Below are 15078 nucleotides of genomic sequence, written 5' to 3'. Positions count from 1 at the left end.
GTTCCTCTACAACTGATCAGAGTTTAAGTTTGTCATTTCATTTACATAATCCTTTTTCTATAGAGGAAAATGATTCTTTCAATTCTTTGTATTCTTTGGATAGTGGAACCAGATGAGAAAAATGCTTGTTTTGGCACTTCCCCAAAGAGAAATATAGATTTTGATGTTGGCGAAGATGACTTCAGCAAATAGTGCACATAAAAAGCTAGCATTTCATGCAAGTTCCTAAGAAGAAACTACAGAATAGAATAACTTTTATGAAGAAAGTCTATGTCTTACTTGGTGAATAGGTCCCTGTGCTACCATAATAATGCCCAGTTCTACAACTACAAACACTTATTTGTTCAAAGTGAATATTAACATTGTAATTTACTATCTAATTACAATTTTATAGTAATAACTGAAAATGTGTTGTTAAAAAGCATCGCATTCACTGCCTCACACTATCAGACTGTTCTTAGCAGTGTAGTGTGTGACTTTTGTCAATACATGGGCATTACAGAGATTTCATAGGAAGCAGTGACTTGCATTTCAAAAATTTTCCTACTCAAACCTTTTTAGAAAAAATTTTTTTAGAGAGCTACTATTAGTGATACCATATCACAATCACATCGCAGCTGATTAATAACTTCCATAAGCTTTAATGGAGGTAGGATTAATCCCTGTGAACAATCAGGCAAGCCTTATTCATGTAAAAGTCCTATGCATTTTATTTCTCAAGGAATACATTTCACTAAGAAATAAGGCGTTATTACAGTGCATTTAGCTGCAAGTGAAGATTACTGAAAGATGTGATTTTAGAAAAAAAAAAATTGTAAAAGAACTACAAAAATGTTTTAGTAGTAATATCACTAGCGTACTTTAAAAAAGAAAAAAGATTACCTTAACTTATACCAACAAGAAAATTTTCAGATAAGTTGAATTCTATTAATTTCCATTTATTTGAACTTGATATAAATTACTGATAAATTATATTCGTAATAGTTATTAACAGTTTAAAATACGGATTGGTAATTATGGTATGATAGCTGTGCGTATTGAAAAAATAACTGATGAATATCAGGGTGTAAAAATATTGTGGCATCTCAAATAAAAGTATGTGGTAACTGTCAATAGATGTATCTCTATTTTAAGAGCCAACCTAACAAATTATACTGAGATGTTTATTGTAGTAAAGATGTAGTAGGCCTGCAGATTTCTTTTCAAATGGATTGTGTGTGTGAGTACTTACACGTGCCTCTTTATTAAATATATAATGTTATGGGTTTGATAGGGCATTTTTCTCTGAGAGGCAAAGAAATCACAGTTTTGCAACTTTCAACTTAATGTCTTTACTCACCAAGCTAAAAATGCTATTATAACTCAGCAGTCAATTGTTATTTCATATGCAATATAAAGTATTGTGAGTTCCACTAATTATCTCAGACTGCTGCCTGGTAGAGCACAAAGTGACAGGTTTTTCCCACTGTCTGTGGATAAATACAGTATCAAAACCCAATCTATTGTGTGCTGTTCAAATTTAAATTTCCTTGAAACAGCAGCGTGTGTGTTTTCTGGATGCCGTTACCCTTAGAAATCCTCTCTGTTGGTCTTGCTCTGGAGAGAAAGGTGAAGGAGCGCCGTGACCATCATTTCCAATCTTCCTGTTGTCACTTATGCCATCACAGAATGAAAAGGATCCAGAGTTCAGATGGGAAAAAGCAAGCGGTGGCTGGGGAATGGCTGATATTTCATTGATTTTGTTGCTTTGCTAAATTGATTGTTTTCTTGCTAAGGAAATGAACAATCGTGCACCATTCTTTATTGTTATCAGCTGATTGTACTTGTTTCACTGCATAATTTTGCCAGTCATAGAAGGTTTTTTTACAATATTGTGCAGTAGAAGAGTCTGAACTAAAATGAACGCCAACATTAAAAGCGTGCATTCACAATACAGCATGCACAAAAGCCAATGTGAATTTGCAAATAACTTTGCCTAGACAAGCAGTTTTTAAGCCATTGTAAGATATGGGGGTTCAACCTCATGAAATTATGCATGGAACAGCCTGGGTTTGTTGAAATGTTCTGAGGCAGAGCAAAGCTGGCATCTGTGTAGCCGGAGAGATGTAAGCTGGTACCGTTATCGATGGAGACAGATACAGGTGGCACTGGGGTACACAAGCAGCTTGAGGGACATTCAGTGGGATTTTCAAGGGACAGCGAAGATTTTTCGATGTGAGTAGAATACGATTCATTAACAAGAACAAAAGCAAGTAAAGAGCCTGTGCACATGTGGGGAGTGGGACTGTGTCTCCCTGGGGAATGCTATTCAGAAATTACTAAAGAATCATGGGGAAGGGCTCTCTGCAAAGCTAACGTATGAGAGTCTGCTGATAATCTTACTATTTGGGGGATATACCTTTTTTATAGGGAAAAGTTATAGTGTTTTTCATTCTTCCGAGAGACACTGTTTCTATGAAAATCATACTAAGACAGCTGCGGTCATTAGAGAGACATCATAATTTTGCTTGTAAGGTCATATCTTCTGTTGAAAGTATTTTGTCACAGTATAGATCTGGCTCCTTTCCCTGCCAAAAAGCCACTTTAAAAGATTGACAAGAGAGATTAAAGAGGATACAGAAATTTGGAAGACGTTCTTTTAACCTTTTAATGTGGTGCCATCTTGGCAGCAGTGAGTCTGTGGCAGGATTAGTTAGGGACCAAGCATTTCTGGAATTGTGTTCCTTTTTTTGTCTCTTTCCATTTGGGGTATCAATTAACAGCAATTTCACCAGGGCAGTAAAGCAGAGAGTAAACAGTAAATAAGCAGGAAGCAAAATTAAAAACAGTAATGAGCCTTATGAATACGGGGGTGTTATAAGGCTTGAAATGCATTTATTTTGGAGCTTAGCATGTTCTGGGAAAACATAATGACTTTGTGAATGTATTGTCTCATTTTACATTGCAGAGATTCCATTTATTGGCCCTGGAGGCTGACAAGGAATTGACACCTGTGCCCAAATGTTTCCTCAACCTTGGCAGCGACAGGCACGTTCATTATGCGGCAGAGTTATAGTTCCAAGTGTGCTCAAGGCTTGGGAGAGGAGCGGACTTCACCCTTGCAAGGAAAAACAAGTTAAGTGGCAGAACGACCGGGACAGCGGATTTACTAACATGACCCATCTTCATGAAAACTGGTGCTTCTGTGACCGTGCACCATTAATGGAAACTGCAATTTATGGTAAATTCGTTTTGGTGACTGAGTACTGGGCACAGGAGATCTCATCAGAATTGGGAAACCTCAAGGTACTTAGTTTCTCTGTCAGTTAGAGCAATTCATAAATTAATATTTATAGTGCCTTTTAGCGTGGATCTTAGCTACAAAATAGCATTTGCATTTTGGGATGGGAAAGCTTTTTTTTTTTCGTTCCCTAAATAACGTCTAACAGAGAAAGGCGAAACATTAAAGATGTGTCCTGTGTTAAATAAGGTTTGTGATTATTCTGAATCATTTAAAAAATAGTTCAATGAAAACTTATGCAAGATTAAACAGTTGTGCAATCCCCAGGGTCTGGCAAAGGAGCGATTAGTGTTTTACCTATCAATAAGTTCAAGGTTGATTACTTCGCTAAAGTGTCAGTTTTTCCTTAAAACAGCTTTTTACATAAGTGAAAATCCTGGTCTGTAATGTCACTTCCATGGTTTCTGTGTGGCCATATCTATAATAAGGGTAGAATTTCATTAAAGTAAGGCCTGAAGCATAGGCAGATGGATTTTATTTTTAAATAGGACTATCTATATAGATTATAAGAGGAAAGTTTTGTGAATATGGTATTTCAGGAGCACTAGGAAGCAATTAGGATCATCCATTTAGTGAATTTTGGTGGTCAGAAAGGCATTAGCTAGGATCAGGTTTTCTCATTCATCATACCCTGTTACTTATGGATAAACAAGGTGATACGGTGTCTTGCTAATTCTCAGATATCATTATATAATATAATTGTGTTCTTGGGAGGCTGTTCAAGGCCATTTCCAATTACCATTGTATATAGGAAACATTGGTTTTATACCAGTGAGGTTAAGTGTGACACAGCAAACAAAATGCAATCGGGTCATCTGTGTGTGCGCTGCGTTGAGAGGACGGTTATTTCTTGTGTGCGCACGCTGCAGGAGAGAACAATTTTCTGTATTGAAAGCTTGAACTGATCGTGACAGTAAGAAAGGTATTTGGCTTTTTAAGATAGCATTCTAGATGCCAAGATCACTGGGTTCATGCTACTACCCAGATGAGTTTGGGAGTGTGCCAAGAAACTAAAAGCAGTTGATAAACCCCAGAAAAGTAGTAAATCGAAAGCTAGAAAGCTTTTGAAAATTTGAAGAAGCCTGCGGTATACACAGGGATGATCGTATAATTCTGAAAAAGAGCTTGATTATTTCACAGAGAGTATTATGTGCCAGCGTGTTAATCGTCAAGCCCTAAGAGCTTTGCACTTTGATTCTAATGAGTGCCACAGAAGTTTGGATGTTTATATGAGCATAATCTCTCTCTAGAATGATGAGTTTAAAACCCCAACTCTGCTGGGTTTTTATGTGTATCCTTTAATCTAGACTCTGTGTTGGTGGGATTATTCACGTGAATGCGGTTTTGCAGACTTGGTCCCAACGTTTATACAGGGGATTATATTGACACATTTGCTACATCTTTGGTCAAAATGAATTCAGCTGTGTTTATGCATACGCTGCTGTCTAAACTAGAACTCACTTTCCCATTATATTGTCTAGTAAAGAGCGTGAGTTAAATGCTGCACTGTTCTTCTGCACCAAACAAGCAATAGTCAAATCTCAGATCTTCTCTTCCGCTGCTTTGAACTTCATTCAGGAGCGTAATCTGATACTGAATTATTCTCAATATGTTCCTTAAAAGGCAAGATCCCCACGTGCCACTGAGCTGCAAGTTCCAGAAGCACAAAAATTCTTGCTTGAACCTTTGGGGGAGAAGAGAATGAGAAACTTTCTATAGGCTTTCTGTTTGCGTGGCCTGTAAGGTAATAACATATCCATTGCTCATCATATTCCTGGTCTTTCTGTCCGTTCCTTTCTCTAAGTTTAGTGTGAGCTCTTACTTGGCGTTAGAGGTATGCGTATGATTCATTTCAAGAACATTGGTCATCTCAGTGATATCAAAAGGACTATTAGTATGCAATTAGTATGCACATACCTAAGTACCTAGTTCAGCTGTAGCTTATGCATTCAGAAATATGGACATTCTTGCAGAATCCATTGATTTGAATCCACATCAGTTGAACTGTTCCTATTTTCAGTAATGAGATTGTGAACAGGCTCCATATGAAAACAGGTTTAAGGTACTTGTACAATAGCTGACCTCAGAAAGTGCCTGAAAAAAATGGTTGCATATTGGGAAATTAATTTTAATAAATAGCAATTCAGACCTGTAAACTATGGCAGATTCCACAGTGGTCATCACAGCTGGCACACCATTGGCTTTTCATGACTGCATGCTTCTAATTTATCAGTTGTTCTCTTGCATCAAAATCAGTTAAATAGGTACATGGTTTATTACTACATACAGAAAATGTCATTAAAAGAACATCTTAAAGTTGCAAAGTTAGTAATTCCAAGGTTAGTAAATACCTAATCAAGGTAAGAATTAAGTTAGTAGCCTTAATTCATCTCCCTTGTTTGTACTTACAGTGGTACAATGCTAACTACATGAGAGGACTGCTTGTTTCAGTGGGACCAAACCTCCTTTAACACAGAGAAATAAATATCGTTGAGTGAGAAGTTATTAATTCTTTTTGCCTTCCCTGGTTAAGGTGTGATCTCGGGTCATATTTGCTGTACACTCTTCACATTCTGCTTTTAAGACATTAACCCTTCTTTGTGAATTTTTCTGTGGTGTTCATCATGCATCACAAATACTAATTTATCACAGTATTTCCGTGAAATGAGGAACTGCTAGTATCTCTGACTTTTAAGATAAGAAGTTGTGGCACACATCCAAATAAATCCAAAGTTTCCACTGTTTTTCCTTGCCCAGGATAAGACACTGCGCTCAGACTATTTGCCTGTAAACGTGGTCAAAAGTACACGTGTAGCCCAAAGTTTCTGGAACACATAAATTACAGAATTTGCCTGTTGGTCCCAATCCCCATGCTTATTCCCTCTGTTTCCATCCTAGATGTTTACCAGGGTGATCTCACTGTACTTTATCTCATCTAATTCCTGGTCTCAGTCTGTGTAGTAATCCAGTTTTAATGTCCTTATTTTCTCCACAGCAGCTTGCTTGATCTTGGCATTGTTTCCAAACCCTCCAAAACAAGACAGGAGGTGACCGAGAACATACTGAGGGTCCACAGTGGCAGGACAAAGGTAACGCTCAAATTGGAACTGGGTAGGATCTGTCTGGATGTAAGAAAAAATAACTTCACTAAGAGGGTAATTAAGCTTTGGGACAGAGGGGTTGTATACTCTCCGGTTTTTGGAGGTTTTCAAGACCCAAGCGGACGAAGCCCTGAGAAACTTGACCTGAATTCTGGGCTGACGCTGCTTTGAGCAAGAGATCGGACTGGAGACCCGCTAAGGTCTCTTCCAGCCCGAGTGGTACCACGATTCTGTGAGAGCATTGCTGGAGCTCTGAACCATAGCTTTGTATGTTGCTACTAAGTATTGGAGAATTGGCTTCGTACATTTTGGGGTTTTCTTTTCCATCTCCAGTTTTGGACCTGTCTAATTTAATTTATTGAAGAGTGTTGTCTCTCAGACCCTTTCCTTCGTTATGTTCCCTCTTTTCAATTCCAGCTTCCCTCCCTGCCTCTGTTTTTTTTATACCTTTGCCCTCAAGTTTGGGAGCACAAAAGCATTTAAAGGAATGAGTTGCCAGAATTTAGTAACCCTGGCAAAGCATCCTGTATTCTCTTTGCCATGTTTTTGGAATGAGCTGTTTTGGCTGAAAACTTTCAGAAAATAGTAATCATCTGGAGACGAACACCCATGAGAGAAAATTGTATCCTGAGCTGTGGTAGTTACTTGAGTAAAGGGCAAATGAAAACTGTGTTATAATTGGAAGTATGAACAGCTTCATTGCTGATAAAGCTGATTCAGGGATTCAGCTATGATCTAAATCAATAAGAGATTCCTAGTAAAATGAAAGGGAAAATGTTTTTTAATCATAGGAGGTAAAGACACGTTCTTCTAAACTTTCCCTGGAAAAATGGTTTGCGCGTGTGTATGAACATTTCTCTACGCTCCTGGATATGCAGATCCCTACCTGGAGACGCAGGAGGGGAAACGCCCTCCCCTGAAAACTTAACATGTAGTTAAGGAAGCAAACATAGTGTTTGAAATAGATATTTAGATATAGATACAAATATTTCAAACCAGATATAATGTTAATTGTGAGGACGTTGTGAAATAGTGTCAAGGATTTTGACTTAATCTACTAATTTGAAATATATTTTTGTAGTAATTTTTAAGAAGAAAGCTGGGATAGCATGTTTCTTTATATTAAATTTGTAAGAGATTAATTAAACTAGTCATATTGTAACAAAATTTAGCTAGCAATTTTCAACATGCTAAATGAGGTGCAAAGGCATTGAAAACAATATTAAAAAAATTATTTATTTTAAGCAATTTTGTTTTTTCCAGAATAATGTTTCTCGGTATATTAATATTATATGCAATGCAAAATTAATTAATTGAGTTAGGCACACACATTATTGATTACCACCCATCCTTTTCAGCTATTGGTAGCCTTTTTTGAGGTCTTAGCTGCGTTTACATTTTCTCAAGGGCTCAGCATTGGTAGCATTGATATTTTTGGTAGTATTCCTGTGCCACTGATGTTCAGTAAAACTTCACTTATTTATAAATAGATCAAAGCTACTAAGTGATGAAAAAAAGTTTTACGATTTTCTGTGATTGGGAATTGAGTGGTAAGTCTGACTTTGAAATCTTATTCCATGGTGAAGGAACCTGGATTGTTTTGTCACAGACTCTGAAAAACGGAGTAGGTGAGTTGGAGAGCAAGGGAGTCACTGAGGATGTCTTCACTGAATAAACATGTAAAATTCCATTTGTCACAACAGGGCTGTCCTGGGAGAGAGAATGTCATGAAAAAAATGGCTGTAAAGCTCACCCCCAGTGATATGGGTAAAATAACATGATAATGAAAAAAAGAGTCAAAATCAGGAGAGGATACACAGCCAAAAGCCATTTTAATTGTGTGGCCTGGTCTTTGTGCCATTCAAGAATAAAATGTGCTTCTCAATTGTCCTCTCTCTGGATCTCAGAGGCATTTCTTCATACTAGCTCTGTATTTAGGCAGCTACCTCATCATTATTCATCTAAGTCATCAAAATTTTAAAAAGGACTAAAAACCCTGATGCGTTATAAATAAAATATGGGAAGGAGGACAGTGACAGAATAACAGTTCGTATATTTGAGGGAATACCCACCAGAAAGCCCTCACAAGGTATTTGCAATGTTTTCTTATTGTTTACATATTACACATAAAGAATAACATGCAATATGATCAATAGTTCTGAAATCTTATACATGTTGTATGACAGTATATATACTCAATCTTCATTCAAAATTCACACAGTTTGCACTTCCTCCTCTGTAATTGCCTCTGTACGGGGGCTTTCAATAGTTGTACATTAACTCTGTCATAATTATGCTCTTCTTTTCCTTGAATATTTGTATTCTTGCTGTAAATTGTAATTCTGATACTTCCAGTATTGATATTGTGACGCGTCCACTAAGACAGCACAGTATGTGGAGACACGTATATATCTTTTTGGAAAAGCTTTCATTCACCCTCCCCCACTTTTATTGGTATGGCTGATTTCTCTTGGCTCTGAGCCCAGTTTGGTTTAATTTTTGTTTATTCTGTACAGGATTCCAGACTCTGCTTTGAGATGGGCACTGTATAAATTAATAAATAAATTCAATATATGCTTGCTTTTAGTGGGTTGCTTGGCACATCTGTTTTTCAGAGGTTCCTAAATCTTCATGATCTGCACAAGATATCTTTAGTTACATAGGATTAGGGAGAGTATCATATTTTTAACATGTACAGGGTTTCCCATTAAAAAGTCATCATTTACTAACGGTTACGGTGCTCTGGCATATTGGATACTGCAGTATGTCTCAATAGTCGGAATGTAGAATAATGGTTCTCTTTAAGACGCTACGGGTCTCTTAACTGTGGTAAACACTTGTGTTTTTAATGCTGAAAACTGTTGTTTTGTACTTGGAATGTTTTTAAGGGTTCTCTACATTTATTTCATAATCTCTGTGTACGCAAATATATATGTTGCATCCTGTTGAAAATACTGACATTCCTTCAGTATTGCAAGAGTTTTCACAGGCATAACTGTACGAAACAGCACTCAAGATACGGGTTGTTGCCAGTTGCGCTGCTTTGGCATAACCAAAGTAGCCGCTTAATGGAAATCCAGGGGCATTTCCCATAAAAAATTGGCTATTGTCATGATTATTTATGTCAGGGTAACAAAGAGCCATCTAGAAAAATACTCAGCAAGCATTGTGGCACCCAGTTAATTCATAAATATCTCAGAAATGAGAAGAGATTGCCTCTGAGGCAGCCAGCAGTGAGAGAATAATGGTGGAGTTTGGTTCTACAGGGAAGCAGGGAGATTCGGAGATGTGCAGAGCCATAAAAGTCCTATGTGTAAAGTTGAGGTCAAAGGAGACATTTGTGAGGAAAGGGGAAAAAAGCTAGCTTTGCCGAGGTGTGTGAGTCTCAGGGATTTCCCTACGCATACCGACGCCAGCTTCATAAATTGCACGGCTCACAGAGCACCATGTTCTTCCAGTTATCTAAATGGAATGAATAGGTTCTATTTACGACTCGTGGGTTGTGATTTTTATTGCAATAGTTGAAGAGAAGGTGGAAAGAAATGGAAGCCGCAGGGAGAAGGATGGTGTGTTGATCAATGTACACAAAATGAGCAGTTGGTACTAGTTAGTCACTAAGGTAGGGATATCGCAGATATCTTTTGGAGGAACTCAAAACACGATGGTACGCTACCATCCTGTCTTCCAACTCTATTTTGTAAGGAACCTAATTAGACAGATGATGAACATCTATCACAAGCAATGTGGTAGGCAGAGGAATAATTGTGAATCCAGCAGGGATTAAGGTCTGACCCAAGCATTGAGTTTATCAGCACTGTGAAGAGTGAGTGCTTCTAGGCATTCCCAAAAGTAAACCTCTGGGTATGTAAGGAGCTCTCTGTGAAAGAACCATTGATGGCTATGACGTTGGCAGTCATATCCCATAAACCATGGGATTAGGTGCTAACTGAACTGAGATTCTGAAGGATCTGAATTTTGTATTAGTGCTTGTCTCCTATCTAAGGCTTCTTACAGAATTAACCTTAAGCCTTTAAACAGCTTCTTGCTAGTCTGGAGAAGTCTGTCCAGATGTGCAGTTTCTAGGTAATAAAAAACATACTTCAGCAAAATCTGTGTATCTGCATCTTCACAAATACATTCACCAGCAGTGTTCTCTAATATCTGTGGTTTCTGAGAGCAAAGTCCTCCAGTGCTCTTGACCTCTGCTGGATTAAAAGGTTTATTTGCCCATATATGGCCCACATATGACCCACAGGGATGGCAACAAATACATACATGGTGTACCTTTCATGCTCCCAATTATGTTTACTCTCTAAACAGGTGGGAGTCCTGGATATCTCCTATTCGTCTTTGATATATTTGGAAAATGTTATTGCCTCTAATATGGCAAGCCTAAAACAAGGGAGACTATTACCTGGGCTCTCCCCAGGTCTGTTGGAGAGAGGGCTATGAGCCGTGAGCTAGGTTCACTTCATGTACATGTAGTCCTAGTGTGAGGGTCAGGGTTGTATGAAGCCTCTCCAGCCTGGAAGGGCGCTGCTAGCAACTGTGAAATGGTGCCCCATCCTCCCATAATGTTTCATGGCTGCCTCGTGGTTAAAGGGAAAGCTGTAGTGGAAGCAGTGCCACTACTTTGCTTATTGCTTATACCTTTTTATGATATAACTAGATGTAAAAAAAAAAAAAAAAAAAAAAAAAAAAAAAAAAGAAATGTCTGGGTGCATTATCAGTATGTTGTCCTTAGATTGAAGGACTAGTGTTTCTGAGACAAGACCTTATAAATAACACCAAAATAAGTGTGTGGAAAATAAGTTCCTAAAACCATGGACTTATTACAGAATACAAGTAGATAAAAAAGGGAGAGAAAGATAGGGGAAGAAGCAGGTGTCTGGATGCACCAACATGTATTAAAATAAAGTGGTCCAATGCACCTTAAATAAAACAAAAAGCCAACCCGAACCCACCTTCGTTTGTGGAGAGAATACATGGAAACATTTCTTTAAAAAGCTATTTGAAATTTAACCATTTGATATCACCACTTCTGAAAGTAACCCAGTACAAGGCCACAGGGATGCTCACAAGTGAGAAACAGGATGATAGAACAGAAGAAAAGGGGCGAGAATGAGAGCAGAATTAAAATGGTGCAGGCAGGCAACTCTTTGAGTGGCAGTGTCTCCCATTTCTTTCCTAAGCACATCCACACTTAGTTTCCGAGAAAGCAGGAAGGACATACAGGCAAATTGCCAACCAGATGGTGCAATCGAATATGAAGAATGTGTTCAGAAGGGCAGTAAAACACAGAATTAAAAAATCCTATCATTTGCTTTCCTAATACAACACAGGACAAAATTCCCATGGAAAGAATAAATGCTCGTGCCTTCTAGTCATTTTTGTGACTTAGCTTAAGAAAAACTTCCACCTTTCCGTTCTCCGGTGGTATCCCCTACACCTAAGTAATTGATTTGTGTTCCAGTTATATGTTTCTTTGCAGATTTTTCAAAACTGCCTTATTGTTGACGAAATATGTTTCTGCTAAGATACAAAATAATTTAACTGTGAGAGAAGGATTAGGTCCATTTTGAGGACTTTTTTGCTGCTCTTATACACTTACGAAGAAAAGAAAGTAGTACTTGCTATCGAGACTTCTACATATCAATAGATGGAGAGGCTGTCAATGGAATTAGTGGCAGCCCAAGGAATTATACTATTGCCCATATGTCATGCAATTTCCAATTTATTACTGAAACTACATGGTGTGTATGTTTGCATTTTGTCTTTGAATAATTTTATATTATTTTTTTACTTATAGTCTATTTTTATTGCTATCATACTTTGTCTTTTTTCAAAACAAGGCTGTGTGTAGTGCATGTATTATGCATATAAAGAAATACACATCCCCACCCACCCTACTCCTCTGACTTGCTTTTACATTTCAGAAAATACATGGACATGCATAAAGTTTTATAGCAGGAATAGGTTTTAGTTATTTTAATGTAATGTTTGCTTATTAGTAGCATAGTTTTGATTATGTGGTTGGATATAACAATTTCATATCAATGCATAATCAGAACTTGACAAATCTAGTCATAATTGAAGAGAGGAAGCCATATCCTGGCAAAAATGTAGGAGCCAGCCATCTGTCCTGAAGATTGTCAGCCTTTTTGTTTTGTATTTTATGTCTGCATCTTAATATTCTATAAATATATATATGGAATATTTATCCTTTACCTTTATTCTTGTGAATAGCTTCCAAGTGGGATCCAGCTACAGTATATGAGCATTGTCTTCATGAGCCTTTAAAAGACCTGCCCCCTTCTTTCTCTGTCCAGTCTTAATTGGTCTTTACATAGTGCTTGTGGACTACAAATGAAGCTGGGAAAAAAAAAGGAAGATTGTAATTCATTGAATAAATTATTTCTATTAATTATTAGAGCACTTTGTTTTTTTATTATTTCATGATTTGGATTATGGAAAGCCACGTCGCCATTTTTTTTTCTTTGTCTTGTTGAATTCTGAATCTATTTATTTAGCTTGCAGATAGTTTTTCTTCAGTGCTTGAAATCTGGGCTGGATTGTGAGGAACCAAATGTGATCTTCGTTCCTTCCTTCTCAGAAACACCTTCCAATTATAAAGATTTTACAGATGATTTTGACATTGATGGGCACAGAACAAGCTCTGTTGTATTCAGATTGTGTTCTCTGTAACACACGTTCAAACTTGTTTCTCTCCCAGGTGGTTTGAAGAATATTTGAGATCTTACCTGTAATAGCAGGTTAGACAAACCCAGACAATGCTGCAGTTCAGCTGGTAGAACTGCATTACTGATAGAGAGACAAGAAGCTGTGGGGTGTTAGGGCTTTTTGCGAAATTTCCATTGCCTCCAGTGTTTTTGCCTGCTGGTGGGAGAAACTAGAACCCAGAAAACTGAAATGGAGATTAAACCCCTAGGTGTCAGTTTCCAGTCAGTTTCAGAATTCCTCTAATCTTTTGAGTTCTTAAGTTAAATCAACCATTGCTTGAGATTTTCTGTATTTGTCTGGAGAGGGGATGGACTTACATTAATTATATCAAGGTTCCCAAAGGTTTTGTCTTTGTCCATGGGGTAAGTAGTTTCAGCCCATTTCTCTAGGTAGGAGCACACTTGACCCTTGCCAGGCTTTTCTGGGAGAGACAAATACTTTCGAGATACTGTTTATTGGCTACAGAAAATGCAGAAAGCTGGCAACTCACCTATGGACAAATAGAAGAATTAGATCTCATGCTGCATGTGGCGAGAGCAATAATGTCTCAGAAGACGAGCTGGACACGTTGAAAATCACAGATATCAGGCAGTGTCTTGCAATGGGACCAGATGTATCCCAGATATCGTGGCTTTCTCATGTGTTGACTTTGTCAGCGTTGGTTGTTGATATGGGGATCTGACAATGTACTTTGTTAAATAACTGAAGTTGAGAAATTCCCAGTTCCATTGACTTCAGTTGAATATGTCAGCTAGTGCCCAACAGTGGTCAGAAAAAAAACCCAAAACCTAAGCTGAGTTAGGAATTATTAGGAAAGAAATAAAAGACAAATTGGAAAACATGACTCTGTGTCAAGCCCTGGTACTTCTTTGGAAGTACTCTAGTGCTTCAATGCTATGAGTAATTCTCGTGCTCCTGTTTCAGAGTGGATATGTGAAGAGTGACAAAGGTGATCGGACTTTTGGAGCAGCTTCCATGTGATAAAATAAATATTATGATCTTCAACCTGGAGAAGAATCAACTGACGGAGAATTTGATAGAGGTCTACAGGACTAGGAATGACATGAAAAAGGTAAGGGGAAAATGACAGTACCTTCTTCACACATAAGAACTGAACATCAAGTGAAAATAATAGAGCAGTTCAAAACAAATTAAACTTTTTTTTTTTTTTTTTGTCCACACTGAGAAATTAAGTTGTGGAACTCCATTTCAGAGACTGTTAAGGATACTGAAAGTTGACATAGATTCAAAAGCAAACCAAACAAGTTCATGGAAGGAGAATCCATCCAAAGCTATTAAATAAAAACATGCCAACACCGGATCAGAAAATTCCTGAGCCATAAATGAGTGGAAGCTGGGGAAGTATAAATAAGGTAAGTAGTGTTTATATACTTTCCTCCCTAGGAATCTGACATACCATAGCCACTGGCTTGTTGGTTTTTTGTTCGGTGTTTTTTTTCTGTTTTTTTTTTTCTTGGTTTTTGTTTTTTTTTTTCCAGTTCACTGTAGCTACTATGATACTTAAAATTAAGCATGTGCTCGAGTTCTTTGCTGGTCCAATGCCTTTGTTCATAGCATATCTGTTTAGCCTGTTATTTCAGGTTCAGGGTCATAGGAAATAAATCACTGTTTAGGAAAGGCAACAAAAGAAAGGCAGCAGCTTTTCTTTTCCTTGTTCTGGTGGGCAGTACTATGCCTTCGGAGTCAATACTGAGTTCACCAGCATGGTGTTAATGGATGGCTTTGCTGGAGCTGTCAGCATTCAGTTGGATAAGACATGACACTGAGATTTTGTCCATTTGTGGTCATTAAAGTTCTCATGTACTTATTATAGGATAGTGGAAATTATCCCTGGTGTCCTGGTCTAATTCCAACTTACGTGTCTCCTGCAGTTTGACTTGGATAGGTTCCTCTTCACCATTCAGTGTGTGCTGCTACATAACGACTACAGTTTTC

The sequence above is a fragment of the Rissa tridactyla genome, chromosome 4, assembly GCF_028500815.1.
Source record: "Rissa tridactyla isolate bRisTri1 chromosome 4, bRisTri1.patW.cur.20221130, whole genome shotgun sequence".
NCBI classification, from domain to species: Eukaryota; Metazoa; Chordata; class Aves; order Charadriiformes; family Laridae; genus Rissa; species Rissa tridactyla.
This window is presented reverse-complemented; position numbering follows the sequence as displayed.